The sequence below is a fragment of the Eschrichtius robustus genome, chromosome 8, assembly GCF_028021215.1.
Source record: "Eschrichtius robustus isolate mEscRob2 chromosome 8, mEscRob2.pri, whole genome shotgun sequence".
NCBI classification, from domain to species: domain Eukaryota; kingdom Metazoa; phylum Chordata; class Mammalia; order Artiodactyla; family Eschrichtiidae; genus Eschrichtius; species Eschrichtius robustus.
Window position 1 is genome coordinate 17090650 of NC_090831.1, and position 16427 is coordinate 17107076.

The 16427-nt window shown below is 38.4% G+C and overlaps 1 protein-coding gene across 1 annotated transcript in view; it reads left to right on the forward strand.

Moving 5' to 3' along the window:
- The window catches only part of COG5 (component of oligomeric golgi complex 5), a 296956-nt gene that overhangs the window by 144631 nt on the left and 135898 nt on the right, over positions 1–16427 (forward strand). The window lies entirely within an intron of this gene.

Below are 16427 nucleotides of genomic sequence, written 5' to 3' on the forward strand. Positions count from 1 at the left end.
ATATATTTACTTAATTCTACTGAAAATGGATCCTAAGATTTCTAATGTATAATGTATATAATATGAAATATATTTTAATATAATGTGTATATGTAGATAGATAGTTAACAGATGTTGCGTAGGCTTTCTTTGTCCAAGTCACTGGTACTCATTTAAGCTTTTCAGCAACCCAGTAAGGATGGTATTACTGCTATTTCCATTTTACAAATGGCGAAACTGAGAGCTTAAATAATTGGTCGAAGATCACACATCCAGTAAATGATGTAGTTTGGCAAACATTAAGTACTCTATCTCCAGAACCTTGCACCCTTAGTAATCACTGTGCCAGCATTTTTTTTTTTAGAAATTGACTCGAGATTTCTCCTAAGATATCATTTTCCTGATGCTTAATTTTCTGAATTACAGGAAACCTAGAGGTGTTGATGTAGTAGAATCAACAAATTAGATGTAAATCTCAGTTTTTCTACATTTGTATTGCACCCAGATATTTTCTCCATTTGTACTGGACCCAAATACCATTATTTGTATCCATTTTAAAATTCATATTCTTTAAACCAGGAATTTCATTTTGTGCATTTGTATTGGACAAAAACAGTTTTATAAATATTCAGTTCTTTAAGTAGTCTCTGAATCAGGAAGGTATTTATTTGACTTCCAGTTCTTAACTGTTGTAATTAAAAATAACTGAATGTCAGTTACTGTTTTGAATGAATTTTTAAAGTTGATTATCATATATATAGTGAAAAGTGAACAAATTATAGACATACACGTAGAATGAAATACCGCAGTGTGAACATACCTGTGAAATTAAAACCCAGGTCAAGAAATAGGACATTACCAGCATTCCTGGAGTCTCTTAACTCCCTCTCACTATCACTCCTCTCTCCTTCTTTCCCAAAGGTAGCTTTTATTCTAACACTAGAGTTTAGTTTTATCTGCTGCCAATCATGTTTTAACTCGCAGTCTCACTGTGAAGATAAAATGCTTATACTGTTTAAAAATAAGATACTTGTCTACATCGAATAATAGAGGATACTTTATTTTCAAAGAAATATTTAAGGAATTCCAAGTCAATTTTGAATTAACATGAATATTTCTATAGAAAATGGCTTCAGCCCAGCTCATTTAGTTGCAGGAAAGGAAACAAGTAACATTTCAGAAAGTGCAGTATCACAAGATTTTTGTATTTGTCTAATGTTCCTATTATCACTACATTAGAGATTTAAAACTTCATAAATACTGTTTAGTATTTTTTACCTGTGAAGTTTTTATTGCTATGTATGTATGTATATGTATGCATATGTCTTTAATTTATGCAATTCTTAATAATTTACTGTATTTTGGAGTCATGGAAATGAAAACCGATAATGGTAGAAAGGAAACAATATCACAGTTTGTAGAATTAAAATACTATCTTTAATAGAGATGGGGGATTTTAACACAAAGAAATGGTTACCTTTAAAGGCTTATTTTTTATTGTATTCTCATATATTTAAAGTGGGAAAATATTTTCTAGGATAGTTGTTCCTAAGCAAACTTTATTTTAGGTATGTTGCTATTTTGTGTACCCTTTTTTTTTTTTCATAAATTTATTTATTTTATTTTATTTGGCTGTGTTGGGTCTTCGTTGCTGTGCGCGGGCTTTCTCTAGTGCGGCGAGTGGGGGCTACTCTTCGTTGTGGTGCGCGGGCTTCTCATTGCGGTGGCTTCTGTTGTTGTGGAGCACGGGCTCTAGGTGCGCGGGCTTCAGTAGTTGTGGCACGCATGCTCAGTAGTTGTGGCACATGGGCTTAGGTGCTCCGCGGCAGGTGGGATCTTCCCGGATCAGGGATCGAACTTGTGTCCCCTGCATTGGCAGGCGGATTCTTAACCACTGCGACACCAGGGAAGTCCCATGTGTACATTTTAATAGTTGTCAAATATGACTTTGCTTCAGTTTTTAAATCATAGTGAAATTAAACTGTTAAACTTTTAAGGAACTAATATTCCCGAAATATTGATAGTGTTGTTATATTTTCAGACTCTAAAATTAGTCAAAAGATTATTTAAGTTGGTGACTGTTGTTGTTTAGCCAGTGGCCTGTATGTAATCAATGAAATTAAGTTAGAAAGATAAAGAAGAAAAAAATTTAAAATATTGTGTGTCTACATGGGTAGGTGTGAAATGATCTGCATAGAACCAGGGAGCTTTAATTTTGTTGTATGTTTCAGGGTGGTTTAGAGGAAGGTAGATTCTGCTCAGTGGATGGGAATATTGTCTCTTTGTAAGGCTGTATATATTATTTTATCATAGTTTGTTGACATTAGCCATTAATATTTTCCAATTCATTAGTCTTGTTAAATTCCATAGGTATAACGTAACCTTCTGAGTCTAATTTGGCTTCCTCCATAATTTTCCGAAAGGGAGAAAATGTACCGATTTGCCAATATTAACATTTTGGTTCATTTCACAATTTTTACAATATTTATCATGTGTAAATTGATATTTGTGTTTATAATATCATTTATTTCTGAATTTAGTCATGTGTGTCTGTCCCCCTCGAACCTGGGTCCTCTGCGTTATTTTTCACAAAGTCAGGTTTCTGGCTTTGCAGAGCTGAAGAGATTAAACCCTTATCAGTAATGATGTCCCTGAGATAATGTTCTTGGGAAGCAGGATGTTTTAGTGGAAAGAGCCTGTGTTTTCGAGCCTCTTTCCTTTTCCTCTTAGAAAGCAACAAGTCAGAGGTGTCATCCAGCTGTGTCAGCAGGCAGTTTGGGAATTAAGGATGAAGCTAACCTTTATTGAATGCCTCTTCTCTGCCAGGATTTGTGTTAGTCACTTTACATTTGTTATCTCAGTCACAGTGACAAATATGTGAGGAAGATATAATTATCCACTTTTTATAGTTAGGGAAACAAAGGCCTGGAAAGGTTAAGAAATTAGCTGTAGGTTACTCAGCTAGCAAGCAGTAGAGTCATGGTCTGGAGTGCTTGCTCCCCCCCTTTCTTCAATAGAACCAAGCAGTTTATTCTAATTTTGTTAAATAATTACATTTTAAATCATTTGACAATTTGTGAAGCAATTTATATTGAAAAAGGAATTTTTAAAGTGTTAAAATTTCTTTGGGATGACTCCATGTGATGACTAATCTAAACCAGTTCCTCAGTATTCCTCAAAATTTTTGTTTCTCTGGCCAACTTTCTTTTTTCCATTCTCTGAAATGACTGTTTTAGACTCTCCACTTTCCATTAACCTTACCCTCTCACCCCACATACCAACTAAGGCGGATGCCCTTAATTTCTGCTTCACAGAGGTGCGTCTCACATCCCCTGTACTCTGGATCCTGTTTTATTTTGTTTATATTTCTGTCTCTCATATCTTCGTCCTGTGTCTTTTACTTTGTTTCTTCTCATCAGCATGTAAATATACACCTTTTATGCCACTCTCCCCTGTGTTCTCTATTTCTCAGTCTCACAAGCTTTCTTTTAGTTTTTCACATGCCCATTTTCCTTCCTCCTTTAGGGCTTTCATGTTCTTTTTATGCCTGGAATACTCTTTCCACTTCCCATTAAAACAGATGCTGCAGCTTATATCTATTTGATTCTCGAAATATATTCTCCCATTTATAAGAAATAATTGAAATAGTTAAATATATTGTTAATATTTATTATATATATAGACTAAAACAATTATAGCATTTTAATTTTGAAGTAATATTGCATTCATGAAATATTACACAATTTCATAGTTTATAGGCTCATAACCTGAATAGAGATGTTCAGTACACAAGGAACTTTTGAAAAATTAACATGTCCTCACTTGCATTTAATAATCAACTTCTGACATTAATTTGGTTTCTCAAAAATATTAGTGATCTTCTTTTACTGAGTATATAGTTGGGACCATCATTTTCAATATCAATTAATTGTAAAACTTAAATTTACTAAAAGAAAATTAGTGTAATTTCTTTTTGTAGCATTCTTTTTCCGAAACCAAAAATTTTTAAATAAATGCAGATAACTTGTTTTTGATCATTACTGTTTTTTCCCTAGTTAATTGCTTAAATGTGCTGCATTCATTTGTAGGTTTTAATAGCTTTGTAGCCTTACAAAGTCTCCACTACAGTATTACAAAATTTATGTCTTGGAAGACATAAACTAAATAATTATTTAGATACTAAGGAACTGTTTTTTCTTCTTACAGTAGAAAACTATAAGTAAACTTATGACTTCACAAAGCCATATTATGTCTATATGGAAAAGGTTTGTAGTGATACCACTGCCACTTTCTTTACACAATGTTTGGAAGGATTGATGACCCAGAGTTCATCTTCTGGTGAAGCATACCATTATCATCACATTTAGCATTCGTCAATTCGACAGGCAATGTTTGTCCCAAACATTGGGACCATCTGCAGCTCTTCCTTGATTCCTAGTTCTCTTTTTTGCTGATCCTGAGATTCATTGAAAGAAGCCAGACAAAGAAAGAGAGAACCTTACGGTATTTTCAAGATTGCAGCAGACTCCATTACCTCAAGCTGTAACTAGCTTTCAAAAATAGGTGACAGAGATTTTGATCTGGACGAGTTCCTGCATCACCATAGATACCAGGCCCCCACAGTGAAATGACTACATTTTAATTAGAAAGATGGCTTTAACTTGTGAATTATAAGCTTTTCCAATAAACAAGTGCAGGACTTTCTGGAGGTTCCAGGATGGAGGAAGATGATGTGCTTATATGTCTTTAAAAGTCAAGGAAGAGGGTCTTTCAGCTCTGTGCTGGGCTGTAATTTCCCCTGTTGTAATTGTTGTCAGTACTGGGAGGCAAACATCCACGAACCTGCCTTTTCCCTAAGTCAGAAAGCCTCCTCTGTCTGGTCCACACAGAGTACAGGTGCTTATCAGTTGTCAGCTAAAAGTACCATGATAGCATGATCTAGACAGAGTCTCTCTAAGTTGACAAAGTAGAATTGAATTTCACTAAATAAATGCCTACATAGCATACAGGAAGTGATTATGATGTTATGAACCCTTTTTACTTTTGTAGTTAAAAATTCTGAACTGTTTTTAGCACAGAGAGGGTACCAATTCAAATGTGTTGAAGACTTATGGAAGTTAAGCATTTTCTCAAACTCCAAAAGGAACTTCCTGGCTAAGTTGACCCTGTTGATTAGTTATGGTAGTTCAGCATGCAACAAGTCTTTTGTGATCCTTTTCTTCTCTATGTGCCCAACAAACACCAATAGTAGACTCAATGTCAGTTGATTTGTCAAGCTGAATATCTGCTTTAAGAGGTCCAGCTTTCCTATTGTTAGCTGCTAGTTTTCCTGGCTGGTCTCATGAATTCTAGAACAGATCTCATCATTTGAATCTACAGAAACTCCTTTTGTATATTTGGTCCCAGTGTTTTTGCATTTACTAAATATAAAGTTCCAGTAATTTTTCAGCTCTTATACGAAGCATTTTTCCTGACACGCAGTAAATAATTTGAGGGGATGGGTGAGATGGGTGAAGGGGGCCAAAAGATACAAACTTCTAGTTACAAAATAAATAAGTCATGAGGATATGATGTACAGCATGGCAACTATAGTTAATAATACTGTGTTGTATATTTGAAAGTTGCTAAGAGAATAGATCTTAAACGTGCTCACCACAAGAAAAAACATTTTTGTAGCAATGTGTGGTGAAAGATGTTAACAAGACTTATTGTGGTAGTCATTTTACAATATATACAAATATCAAATCATTATGTTATATACCTGAAACTAATATAATGTTGTATGTCAATTATACCTCAATTAAAAAATATGTAAAGGGTGATTATAGTAAGAGCTCTTCAAGTTACACAGATCTAAAGGTTTCATGTGTTTTCTTTATTTTACCAGCCTCAGTGGATAATTTGCCACCTGCCCCTCATCTGTTTGCTCCTATCACTGTTAGCTTTCCTCAGATTTTTAAACTGATCATCTAAGTGTTTTCCCTAAAGCTTTATTAGTCTTGTTTAGCATGTGCTTACTATTTTTTTAATATTTTTTTTGAGTGGGAATTAATTTGAACTCTTATTTAACATTCTAAATCAAGGATTGGCAGAAGTACAGTCTGTGGACTGTTCCTGTATGGCTCAAGTGCTAATTGTTTTTACATTTTTATATGGTTGGGGGAAAAAAACCGAAAGAACAATATACAGCAGAGACCATATGTAGCCTATGTGGCCTCCAAAGCCTAAAATATTTGCCATCTTGCCCTTTAAGGACCTTAAGTGTGTGCTTTAAATGGTTGTATTTTCTTCATGGTGGGCGCTTTACCATTTTCCTTCCTTCCATCCTTTCTTCCTCCCAGCACCATTTCCTCTTTTGCAATATTTTAATTATCATATGGTGGTTCTCTGTGTTTTTGTTTTATGCCGAATGTAAAGTGGTAATATTTTTCTCGTTTCTATGTTATACAGTCATGTTATTTTCTTTCTTTTTTTTTAAATTAATTTATTTTATTTTTGGCTGTGTTGGGTCTTCGTTGCTGTGTGCAGGCTTTCTCTACTTGTGGCAAGCGGGGGCTACTCTTCGTTGTGGTGCACGGGCTTCTCATTGCGGTGGCTTCTCTTGTTGCAGAGCACGGGCTCTAGGCACGTGGGCTTCAGTAGTTGTGGTACAGAGGCTCAGTAGTTGTGGCTCGTGGGCTCTAGAGCGCGGCTCAGTAGTTGTGGCACATGGGCTTAGTTGCTCCGCGGCATGTGGGATCTTCCCGGACCAGGGCTCGAACCTGTGTCCCCTGCATTGGCAGGCGGATTCTTAACCATTGCGCCACCAGGGAAGCCCCAGTCATGTTATTTTCTTTTTCTTTGATATAGTCTCTTTCATGAACAATCCACAGTAACATTAGTTGCTTCGTTACTTTATTGCTATCTTGCAGTGTAGATTCACATCTAATTAACTGTCTGCTTTCAGCCTTAAGGTCTTTTGGTGTTATTGCTTTCCATAGTTTTTCAGGTCACTGAACTGTGAATAATTTTTTCATTAACTGACTGAATTTCCATTGTATGTCATATAGAATTCTGTCACTACTCTTTGGTTAAAATTTGGTAATCACTCTTTAATCTATGTGTAAGTTGTTTTCCGTTTCTCAAAAATTCAGAACTTTTGTACTTGGATAACTCTATTTTATTTTACTCAATTTAGATAATCTTCTGCTGGCTTTTTATTAGAATAGTAAATACTAAAATTTTTATTTTGTAGTTTGGAAAAAAATGAAGAACCAGGCAACCACTTTCCATCACTATGGATTAATTTGCATTGTCCATAGTTTTATATAATTGGAGTCAGTGTGTTCTTTCTTGTGTGTGGCTCTATCCATTCAACATAGTTATTTTGAGATTGATTCATGTTGTGTATATTGGTAGTTTGGTCCTGTTTTTATTGGTAGTTAGCATTACATTGTATTGAAGTACATTTATCTATTCACTTATTGACAGGCATCTGGGTTATATCCAGTTTAGGGATACTGCAGACAAAGCTGCTATGAACAGATACATGGCTTTGTGTCAGCATGTTTCCTTTTTCTTGAGTAAATACCTAAGGCAAAGAATGGTTGGGTTTTTGCAAAGAATGATATGTTTACTTTTTATAGAGGCTGCTAGTTCCAAAGTGCTTCTATCATTTCACATTCCCATATCAGTAGATTAGAATTTTTGTTCCTCTAGATCCTCACCAAAATTTGATGTTGTCAGTCTTTTAAATTTTAGCCATTTTAATGGGGGTATAGTAGATTCTCAGTGTAGTTTTTTTTTTTTAAACATCTTTATTGAAGTATAATTGCCTTACAATGGTGTGTTAGCTTCTGCTTTATAACAAAGTGAATCAGTTATACATATACAATATGTTCCCATTTCTCTTCCCTCTTGCATCTCCCTCCCTCCCACCCTCCCCATCCCACCCCTCTAGGTGGTCACAAAGCACCGAGCTGATCTCCCTGTGCTATGCGGCTGCTTCCCACTAGTTATCTATTTTACATTTGGTAGTGTATATATGTCCATGACACTCTCTTACCCTGTCACATCTCACCCCAGCCCCTCCCCATATCCTCAAGTCCATTCTCTAGTAGGTCTGTGTCTTTATTCCCGTCTTGCCACTAGGTTCTTCATGACCTTTTTTTTTTTTTTTTTTCCTTAGATTCCGTATATATGTGTTAGCATACTGTATTTGTTTTTCTCTTTCTGACTTACTTCACTCTGTATGACAGACTCTAACTCCATCCACCTCATTACAAATACCTCCATTTCATTTCTTTTTATGGCTGAGTAATATTCCATTGTATATATGTGCCACACCTTCTTTATCCATTCATCTGTCGATGGACATTTAGGTTGCTTCCATGTCCTGGCTATTGTAAATAGAGCTGCAATGAACATTTTGGTACATGACTCTTTTTGACCTATGGTTTTCTCAGGGTGTATGCCCAGTAGTGGGATTGCTGGGTCGTATGGTAGTTCTATTTGTAGTTTTTTAAGGAACCTCCATACTGATCTCCATAGTGGCTGTATCAATTTACATTCCCACCAACAGTGCAAGAGTGTTCCCTTTCCTCCACACCCTCTCCAGCATTTATTGTTTCTAGATTTTTTGATGATGGCCATTCTGACCGGTGTGAGATGATATCTCATTGTAGTTTTGATTTGCATTTCTCTAATGATTAATGATGTTGAGCATTCTTTCATGTGTCTGTAGGCCATCTGTATATCTTCTTTGGAGAAATGTCTATTTAGGTCTTCTGCCCATTTTTGGATTGGGTTGTTCGTTTTTTTGTTATTGAGCTGCATGAGCTGCTTGTAAATCTTGGAGATTAATCCTTTGTCAGTTGCTTCATTTGCAAATATTTTCTCCCATTCTGATGGTTGTCTTTTGGTCTTGTTTATGGTTTCCTTTGCTGTGCAAAAGCTTTTAAGTTTCATTAGGTCCCATTTGTTTATTTGTGTTCTTATTTCCATTTCTCTGGGAGCTGGGTCAAAAAGAATCTTGCTGTGATGTATGTCATAGAGTGTTCTGCCTATGTTTTCCTCTAAGAGTTTGATAGTGTCTGCCGTTACACTTAGGTCTTTAATCCATTTTGAGCTTATTTTTGTGCATGGTGTCAGGGAGTGTTCTAATTTCATACTTTTACATGTACCTGTCCAATTTTCCCAGCACCACTTATTGAAGAGGCTGTCTTTTCTCCACTGTATATGCTTGCCTCCTTTATCAAAGATAAGGTGACCATATGTGCGTGGGTTTATCTCTGGGCTTTCTACCCTGTTCCATTGATCTATATTTCTGTCTTTGTGCCAGTACCATACTGTCTTGATTAGTGTAGCTTTGTAATATAGTCTGAAGTCAGGGAGCCTGATTCCCCCAGCTCCATTTTTCGTTCTCAAGATTGCTTTGGCTATTCGGGGTCTTTTGTGTCTCCATACAAATTGTGAAATTTTTTGGTCTAGTTCTGTGAAAAATGCCAGTGGTAGTTTGACAGGGATTGCATTGAATCTGTAGATTGCTTTGGGTAGTAGAGTCATTTTCACAATGTTGATTCTTCCAATCCAGGAACATGGTATATCTCTCCATCTATTTGTATCATCTTTAATTTCTTTCATCAGTGTCTTATAATTTTCTGCATACAGGTCTTTTGTCTCCTTCGGTAGGTTTATTCCTAGATATTTTATTCTTTTTGTTGCAATGGTAAACGGGAGTGTTTTCTTAATTTCACTTTCAGATTTTTCGTCATTAGTGTATAGAAATGCAAGAGATTTCTGTGCATTAATTTTGTATCCTGCTACTTTACCAAATTCATTGATTAGCTCTAGGAGTTTTCTGGTAGCATCTTTAGGATTCTCTATGTATAGTATCATGTCATCTGCAAATAGTGACAGCTTTACTTCTTCTTTTCTGATTTGGATTCCTTTTATTTCTTTGTCTTCTCTGATTGCTGTGGCTAACACTTCCAAAACTATGTTGAATAATAGTGGTGAGAGTGGGCAACCTTGTCTTGTTCCTGATCTTAGTGGAAATGGTTTCAGTTTTTCACCATTGAGGACAATGTTGGCTGTGGGTTTGTCATATATGGCCTTTATTATGTTGAGGAAAGTTCCCTCTATTCCTACTTTCTGCAGGGCTTTTATCATAAATGGGTGTTGAATTTTGTCGAAAGCTTTCTCTGCATCTATTGAGATGATCATATGGTTTTTCTCCTTCCATTTGTTAATATGGTGTATCACATTGATTGATTTGCGTATGTTGAAGAATCTTTGCATTCCTGGGATAAACCCCACTTGATCATGGTGTATGATCCTTTTAATGTGCTGTTGGATTCTGTTTGCTAGTATTTTGTTGAGGATTTTTGCATCTATGTTCATCAGTGATATTGGCCTGTAGTTTTCTTTCTTTGTGACATCTTTGTCTGGTTTTGGTATCAGGGTGACGGTGGCCTCGTACAATGAGTTTGGGAGTGTTCCTCCCTCTGCAATATTTTGGAAGAGTTTGAGAAGGATAGGTGTTAGCTCTTCTCTAAATGTTTGATAGAATTCGCCTGTGAAGCCATCTGGTCCTGGGCTTTTGTTTGTTGGAAGGTTTTTAATCACAGTTTCAATTTCAGTGCTTGTGATTGGTCTGTTCATATTTTCTATTTCTTCCTGGTTCAGTCTCGGCAGTTTGTGCATTTCTAAGAATCTGTCCATTTCTTCCAGGTTGTCCATTTTATTGGCATAGAGTTGCTTGTAGTAATCTCTCATGATCTTTTGTATTTCTGCAGCGTCAGTGGTTACTTCTCCTTTTTCATTTCTAATTCTATTGATTTGAGTCTTCTCCCTTTTTCTCTTGATGAGTCTGGCTAATGGTTTATCAATTTTGTTTATCTTCTCAAAGAACCAGCTTGTAGTTTCATTGATTTTTGCTATTGTTTCCTTCATTTCTTTTTCATTTATTTCTGACCTAATCTTTATGATTTCTTTCCTTCTGCTGGCTTTGGGGTTTTTTTGTTCTTCTTTCTCTAATTGCTTTAGGTGCAAGGTTAGGTTGTTTATTCGAGATGTTTCCTGTTTCTTGAGGTAGGCTTGTATTGCTATAAACTTCCCTCTTAGCACTGCTTTTGCTGCGTCCCATAGGTTTTGGGTCGTCGTATCTCCATTGTCATTTGTTTCTAGGTATTTTTTGATTTCCCCTTTGATTTCTTCAGTGATCACTTCGTTATTAAGTAGTGTATTGTGTAGCCTCCATGTGTTTGTATTTTTTACAGATCTTTTCCTGTAATTGATATCTAGTCTCATAGCGTTGTGGTCAGAAAAGATACTTGATACGATTTCAATTTTCTTAAATTTACCAAGGCTTGATTTGTGACCCAAGATATGATCTATCCTGGAGAATGTTCCATGAGCACTTGAGAAAAATGTGTATTCTGTTGTTTTTGGGTGGAATGTCCTATAAATATCAGTTAAGTCCATCTTGTTTAATGTGTCATTTAAAGCTTGTGTTTCCTTATTTATTTTCATTTTGGATGATCTGTCCATTGGTGAAAGTGGGGTGTTAAAGTCCCCTACTATGATTGTGTTGCTGTCGATTTCCCTTTTTATGGCTGTTAGTATTTGCCTTATGTATTGAGGTGCTCCTGTGTTGGGTGCATAAATATTTACAATTGTTATACCTTCCTCTTGGATTGATCCCTTGATCATTATATAGTGTCCTTCTTTGTCTCTTGTAATAGTCTTTATTTTAAAGTCTATTTTGTCTGATATGAGAATTGCTCCTCCAGCTTTCTTTTGATTTCCATTTGCATGGAATATCTTTTTCCATCCCCTCACTTTCAGTCTGTATGTGTCTCTAGGTCTGAAGTGGGTCTCTTGTAGACAGCATATATATGGGTCTTGTTTTTGTATCCATTCAGCCAGCCTGTGTCTTTTGGTGGGAGCATTTAATCCATTTACATTCAAGGTAATTATCGATATGTATGTTCCTATTCCCATTTTCTTAAATGTTTTGGGTTTGTTATTGTAGGTGTTTTCCTTCTCTTGTGTTTCTTGCCTAGAGAAGTTCCTTTAGCATTTGTTGTAAAGCTGTTTTGGTGGTGCTGAACTCTCTCAGCTTTTGCTTGTCTGTAAAGGTTTTAATTTCTCCATCACATCTGAATGAGATCCTTGCTGGGTAGAGTAATCTTGGTTGTAGGTTTTTCTCCTTCATCACTTTAAGTATATCCTGCCACTCCCTTCTGGCTTGCAGAGTTTCTGCTGAAAGATCAGATGTTAACCTTATGGGGATTCCCTTGTGTGTTATTTGTTGTTTTTCCCTTGCTGCCTTTAATATGTTTTCCTTATATTTAATTTTTGACAGTTTGATTAATATGTGTCTTGGCGTGTTTCTCCTTGGGTTTATCCTGTATGGGACTCTCTGTGCTTCCAGGACTTAACTATTTCCTTTCCCATATCAGGGAAGTTTTCAACTATAATCTCTTCAAATATTTTCTCAGTCCCTTTCTTTTTCTCTTCTTCTTCTGGGACCCCTATAATTCGAATGTTGGTGCGTTTAATGTTGTCCCAGAGGTCTCTGAGACTGTCCTCAGTTCTTTTCATTCTTTTTTCTTTATCCTGCTCTGCAGTAGTTATTTCCACCATTTTATCTTCCAGGTCACTTATCCTTTCTTCTGCCTCAGTTATTCTGCTATTGATCCCATCTAGAGTATTTTTAATTTCATTTATTGTGTTTTTCATCGTTGCTTGGTTCCTCTTTAGTTCTTCTACATCCTTGTTAAATGTTTCTTGCATTTTGTCTATTCTGTTTCCCAGATTTTGGATCATCCTTACTATCATTATTCTGAATTCTTTTTCAGGTAGACTACCTATTTCCTCTTCATTTGTTAAGTCTGGTGTGTTTTGACCCTGCTCCTTCATCTGCTGTGTGTTTTTCTGTCGTCTCATTTTGCTTATCTTACTGTGTTTGGGGTCTCCTTTTCACAGGCTGCAGGTTCGTAGTTCCCGTTGTTTTTGGTATCTGTCCCCAGTGGCTAAGGTTGGTTCAGTGGGTTGTGTAGGCTTCCTGGTGGAGGGAACTAGTGCCTGAGTTCTGGTGGATGAGGCTGGATCTTTTCTTTCTGGTGGGCATGTCCACGTCTGGTGGTGTATTTTGGGGTGTCTGTGGCCTTATTATGATTTTAGGCAGCCTCTCTGCTAATGGATGGGGCTGTGTTCCTGTCTTGCTAGTTGTTTGGCATAGGGTGTTCAGCACTGTAGCTTGCTGGTCATTGAGTGATGCTGGGTCTTGATGTTGAGATGGAGATCTCTGAGAGATTTTCGCTGTTTGGTATTACGTGGAGCTGGGAGGTCTCTTGTGGGCCACTGTCCTGAAGTTGGCTCTCCCACCTCAGAGGTACGGCCCTGATGCCTGGCTGGAGCACCAAGAGCCTTTCGTCCACACGGCTCAGAGTAAAAGGGAGAAAAAATAGAAAGAAAGAAAGAAAGAGGCTATAATATAGTGAAGTAAAATAAAGCTATTATAAAGCAAAGCTATACAGACAAAATCTCACCCAGAAGCATATACATATACACTCACAAAAAAAGGAAAAGGGGAAAAATTAATATATCCTGCTCCCAAAGTCCACCTCCTGAATTTGGGATGATTCGTTGTCTATTCAGGTATTCAACAGATGCAGGCACATCAGGTTGTTTGTGGAGTTTTAATCCGCTGCTTCTGAGGCTGCTGGGAGAGATTTCCCCTTCTCTTCTCTGTTCGCACAGCTCCTGGGGATCAGCTTTGGATTTGGACCCGCCTCTGCGTGTAGGTCGCCTGAGGGCGTCTGTTCCCCGCCCAGACAGGATGGGGTTAAAGGAGCAGCTGCTTCGGGGGCTCTGGCTCACCCAGGCCGCGGGGAGGGAAGGGTACGGAGGCGGGGCGAGCCTGCGGCGGCAGAGGCCGGCGTGACGTTGCACCAGCCTGAGGCGCGCAGTGCGTTCTCCCGGGGAAGTTGTCCCTGGATCAGGGGACCCTGGCAGTGGCGGGCTGCACAGGCTCCTGGGAGGGGCGGTGTGGAGAGTGACCTGTGCTCGCACACAGGATTTTTGGAGGTGGCAGCAGCAGCCCCAGCGTCTCACGCCTGTCTCTGGGGTCCGCGCTGATAGCCGCGGCTCGCGCCAGTCTCTGGAGTTCGTTTAGGCGGCGCTCTGAATCCCGTCTCCTCGCGCACCAGGAAACAAAGAGGCAAGAAAAAGTCTCTTGCCTCTTCGGCAGCTCCAGACTTTTTCCTGGACTCCCTCCCGGGTAGCCGTGGCGCACTAGCCCCTTCAGGCTGTGTTCACGCCGCCAACCCCAGTCCTCTCCCTGGGATCCGACCGAAGCCCGAGCCTCAGCTCCCAGCCCCGCCCGCCCCGGCGGGTGAGCAGACAAGCCTCTCAGGCTGCTGAGTGCTGCTCGGCGCCGAGCCTCTGTGCGGGAATCTCTCCGCTTTTTCCTCTGCGCCCCTGTTGCTGTGGGGTCCGCGCTGATAGCCGCGGCTCGTGCCCGTCTCTGAAGTTCGTTTAGGCGGCGCTCTGAATCCCCTCTCCTCGTGCACCAGGAAACAAAGAGGGAAGAAAAAGTCTCTTGCCTCTTCGGCAGCTGCAGACTTTTTCCCGGACTCCCTCCCGGCTAGCTGTGGTGCACTAACCCCTTCAGGCTGTGTTCACGCCGCCAACCCCAGTCCTCTCCCTGCGATCCGACCGAAGCCCGAGCCTCAGCTCCCAGCCCCGCCCGCCCCGGCGGGTGAGCAGACAAGCCTCTTGGGCTGGTGAGTGCTGGTCGGCACTGATCCTCCGTGCGGGAATCTCTCCGCTTTGCCCTCTGCACCCCTGTGGCTGCGCTCTCCTCCGTGGCTCTGAAGCGTCCCCCCTCTGCCACCCGCAGTCTCTGCCCGCGAAGGGGCTTCCTAGTGCGTGGAAATCTTTCCTCCTTCACAGCTCCCTCCCACTGGTGCAGGTGCTGTCCCTATTCTTTTGTCTCTGTTATTTCTGTTTTCTTTTGCCCTACCCAAGTACGGGGGGAGTTTCTTGCCTTTTGGGAGGTCTGACGTTTTCTGCCAGCGTTCAGTGGGTGTTCTGTAGGAGCAGTTCCACGTGTAGATGTATTTCTACTGTATCTGTGGGAAGGAAGGTGATCTCCGCGTCTTACTCTTCCGCCATCTTCTCTCCTCCTCAGTGTAGTTTTAATTTGCCTTTTCTTGATTGCTGATGTGACCAACTTTTCAAATGCCTAATAGTGAAAGGTCTTTGTCTTCTTATTGATTTGTAAGAATTCTTAATGTATTCTGGGTACCAGTCTTTTGTTACTAGTGTGAATTGTAAATATTTTCTCCCATCCTATGGCTTGCCTTTTTTTCTTTTAGCATTGTTATTGAGGTGTAATTCACATTTGTGCATCTAAGCATATAGTTTGATGAGTTTACTAAATTTATACATTTGTGCAACCATCTCACACCCCAGATTTATTTTTTTTAACTGCTATCACCACAAAACATTTCCCTCCTTCCTGTTTGCAGTCAGTTCTTCCTCCCACCCCCAAACCCAGGCAATCAGTGATTTGCTTTCTGTCTATAGAGTTGCTGTTTTCTAAAAGTGTCATATAAATGGAACCATACAGTAGGTAATCTTATGTATTTAGCTTCTTTCATTTAGCACAGTGTTTTATTTAGGTTCATCTGTGTTGTTGCAAGTACAGATAGTCCTTTTTACTGCTGAGTAATGTTCCAACCTATGGATCTACTCACTTTGTTTATGTCTTGATAGGTTGATGGACATTCAGTTGGTTACAGTTTTTGGCTATTAGGAATAATGCTGCCTTGTTTTCCCCCTTGACATCGTCTTTTATTTTTTATTTTTATATTTTGGATCGTTTCTTGTTTGTTTTTAAAAATTTTTTTTAAATTGAAGTATAGTTGATTTATAATATATTGGTTTCAGGCATGCAACACAGTGATTCAATATTTTTATAGATTATACTCTATTTAAATTTATTGCAAAATAATGGCTATATTTCCCTATTCTGTACAATGTATCCTTGTTGCTGTTTCTTGTTTCTTGATCAGTCCTGCTAGGCTTTTATTAACTTTATTAATTTTTTTCAAAAGACATCATCTTTTACGAAGAGCAAAATTTTTTAGTTTTGCCAAAGGCCGGTTTATCCATGTTTTCATTTGCATGTTATATAAGAAATTTTTGCCTACCCTAAAGTTGGAAAGCTTTCCTCCTATGTTTTCCTTTAGAAGTTTATAATTTTACGTTTTAAGTTTAATTTTTATGTACAATGTAAGGTTCATTTTTTCCTCATAGACATATTCAGTTGTTCGAGCACCTTTTGTTGAAAAAGATTATTTTTTTCCTTCACTGAATTACTTCATTGTGAATTTGCATATATTTTGGCACCTTGAGAATATTTAATTCTCTGTCAGTTTTTCTCCTAATGGTTTTAA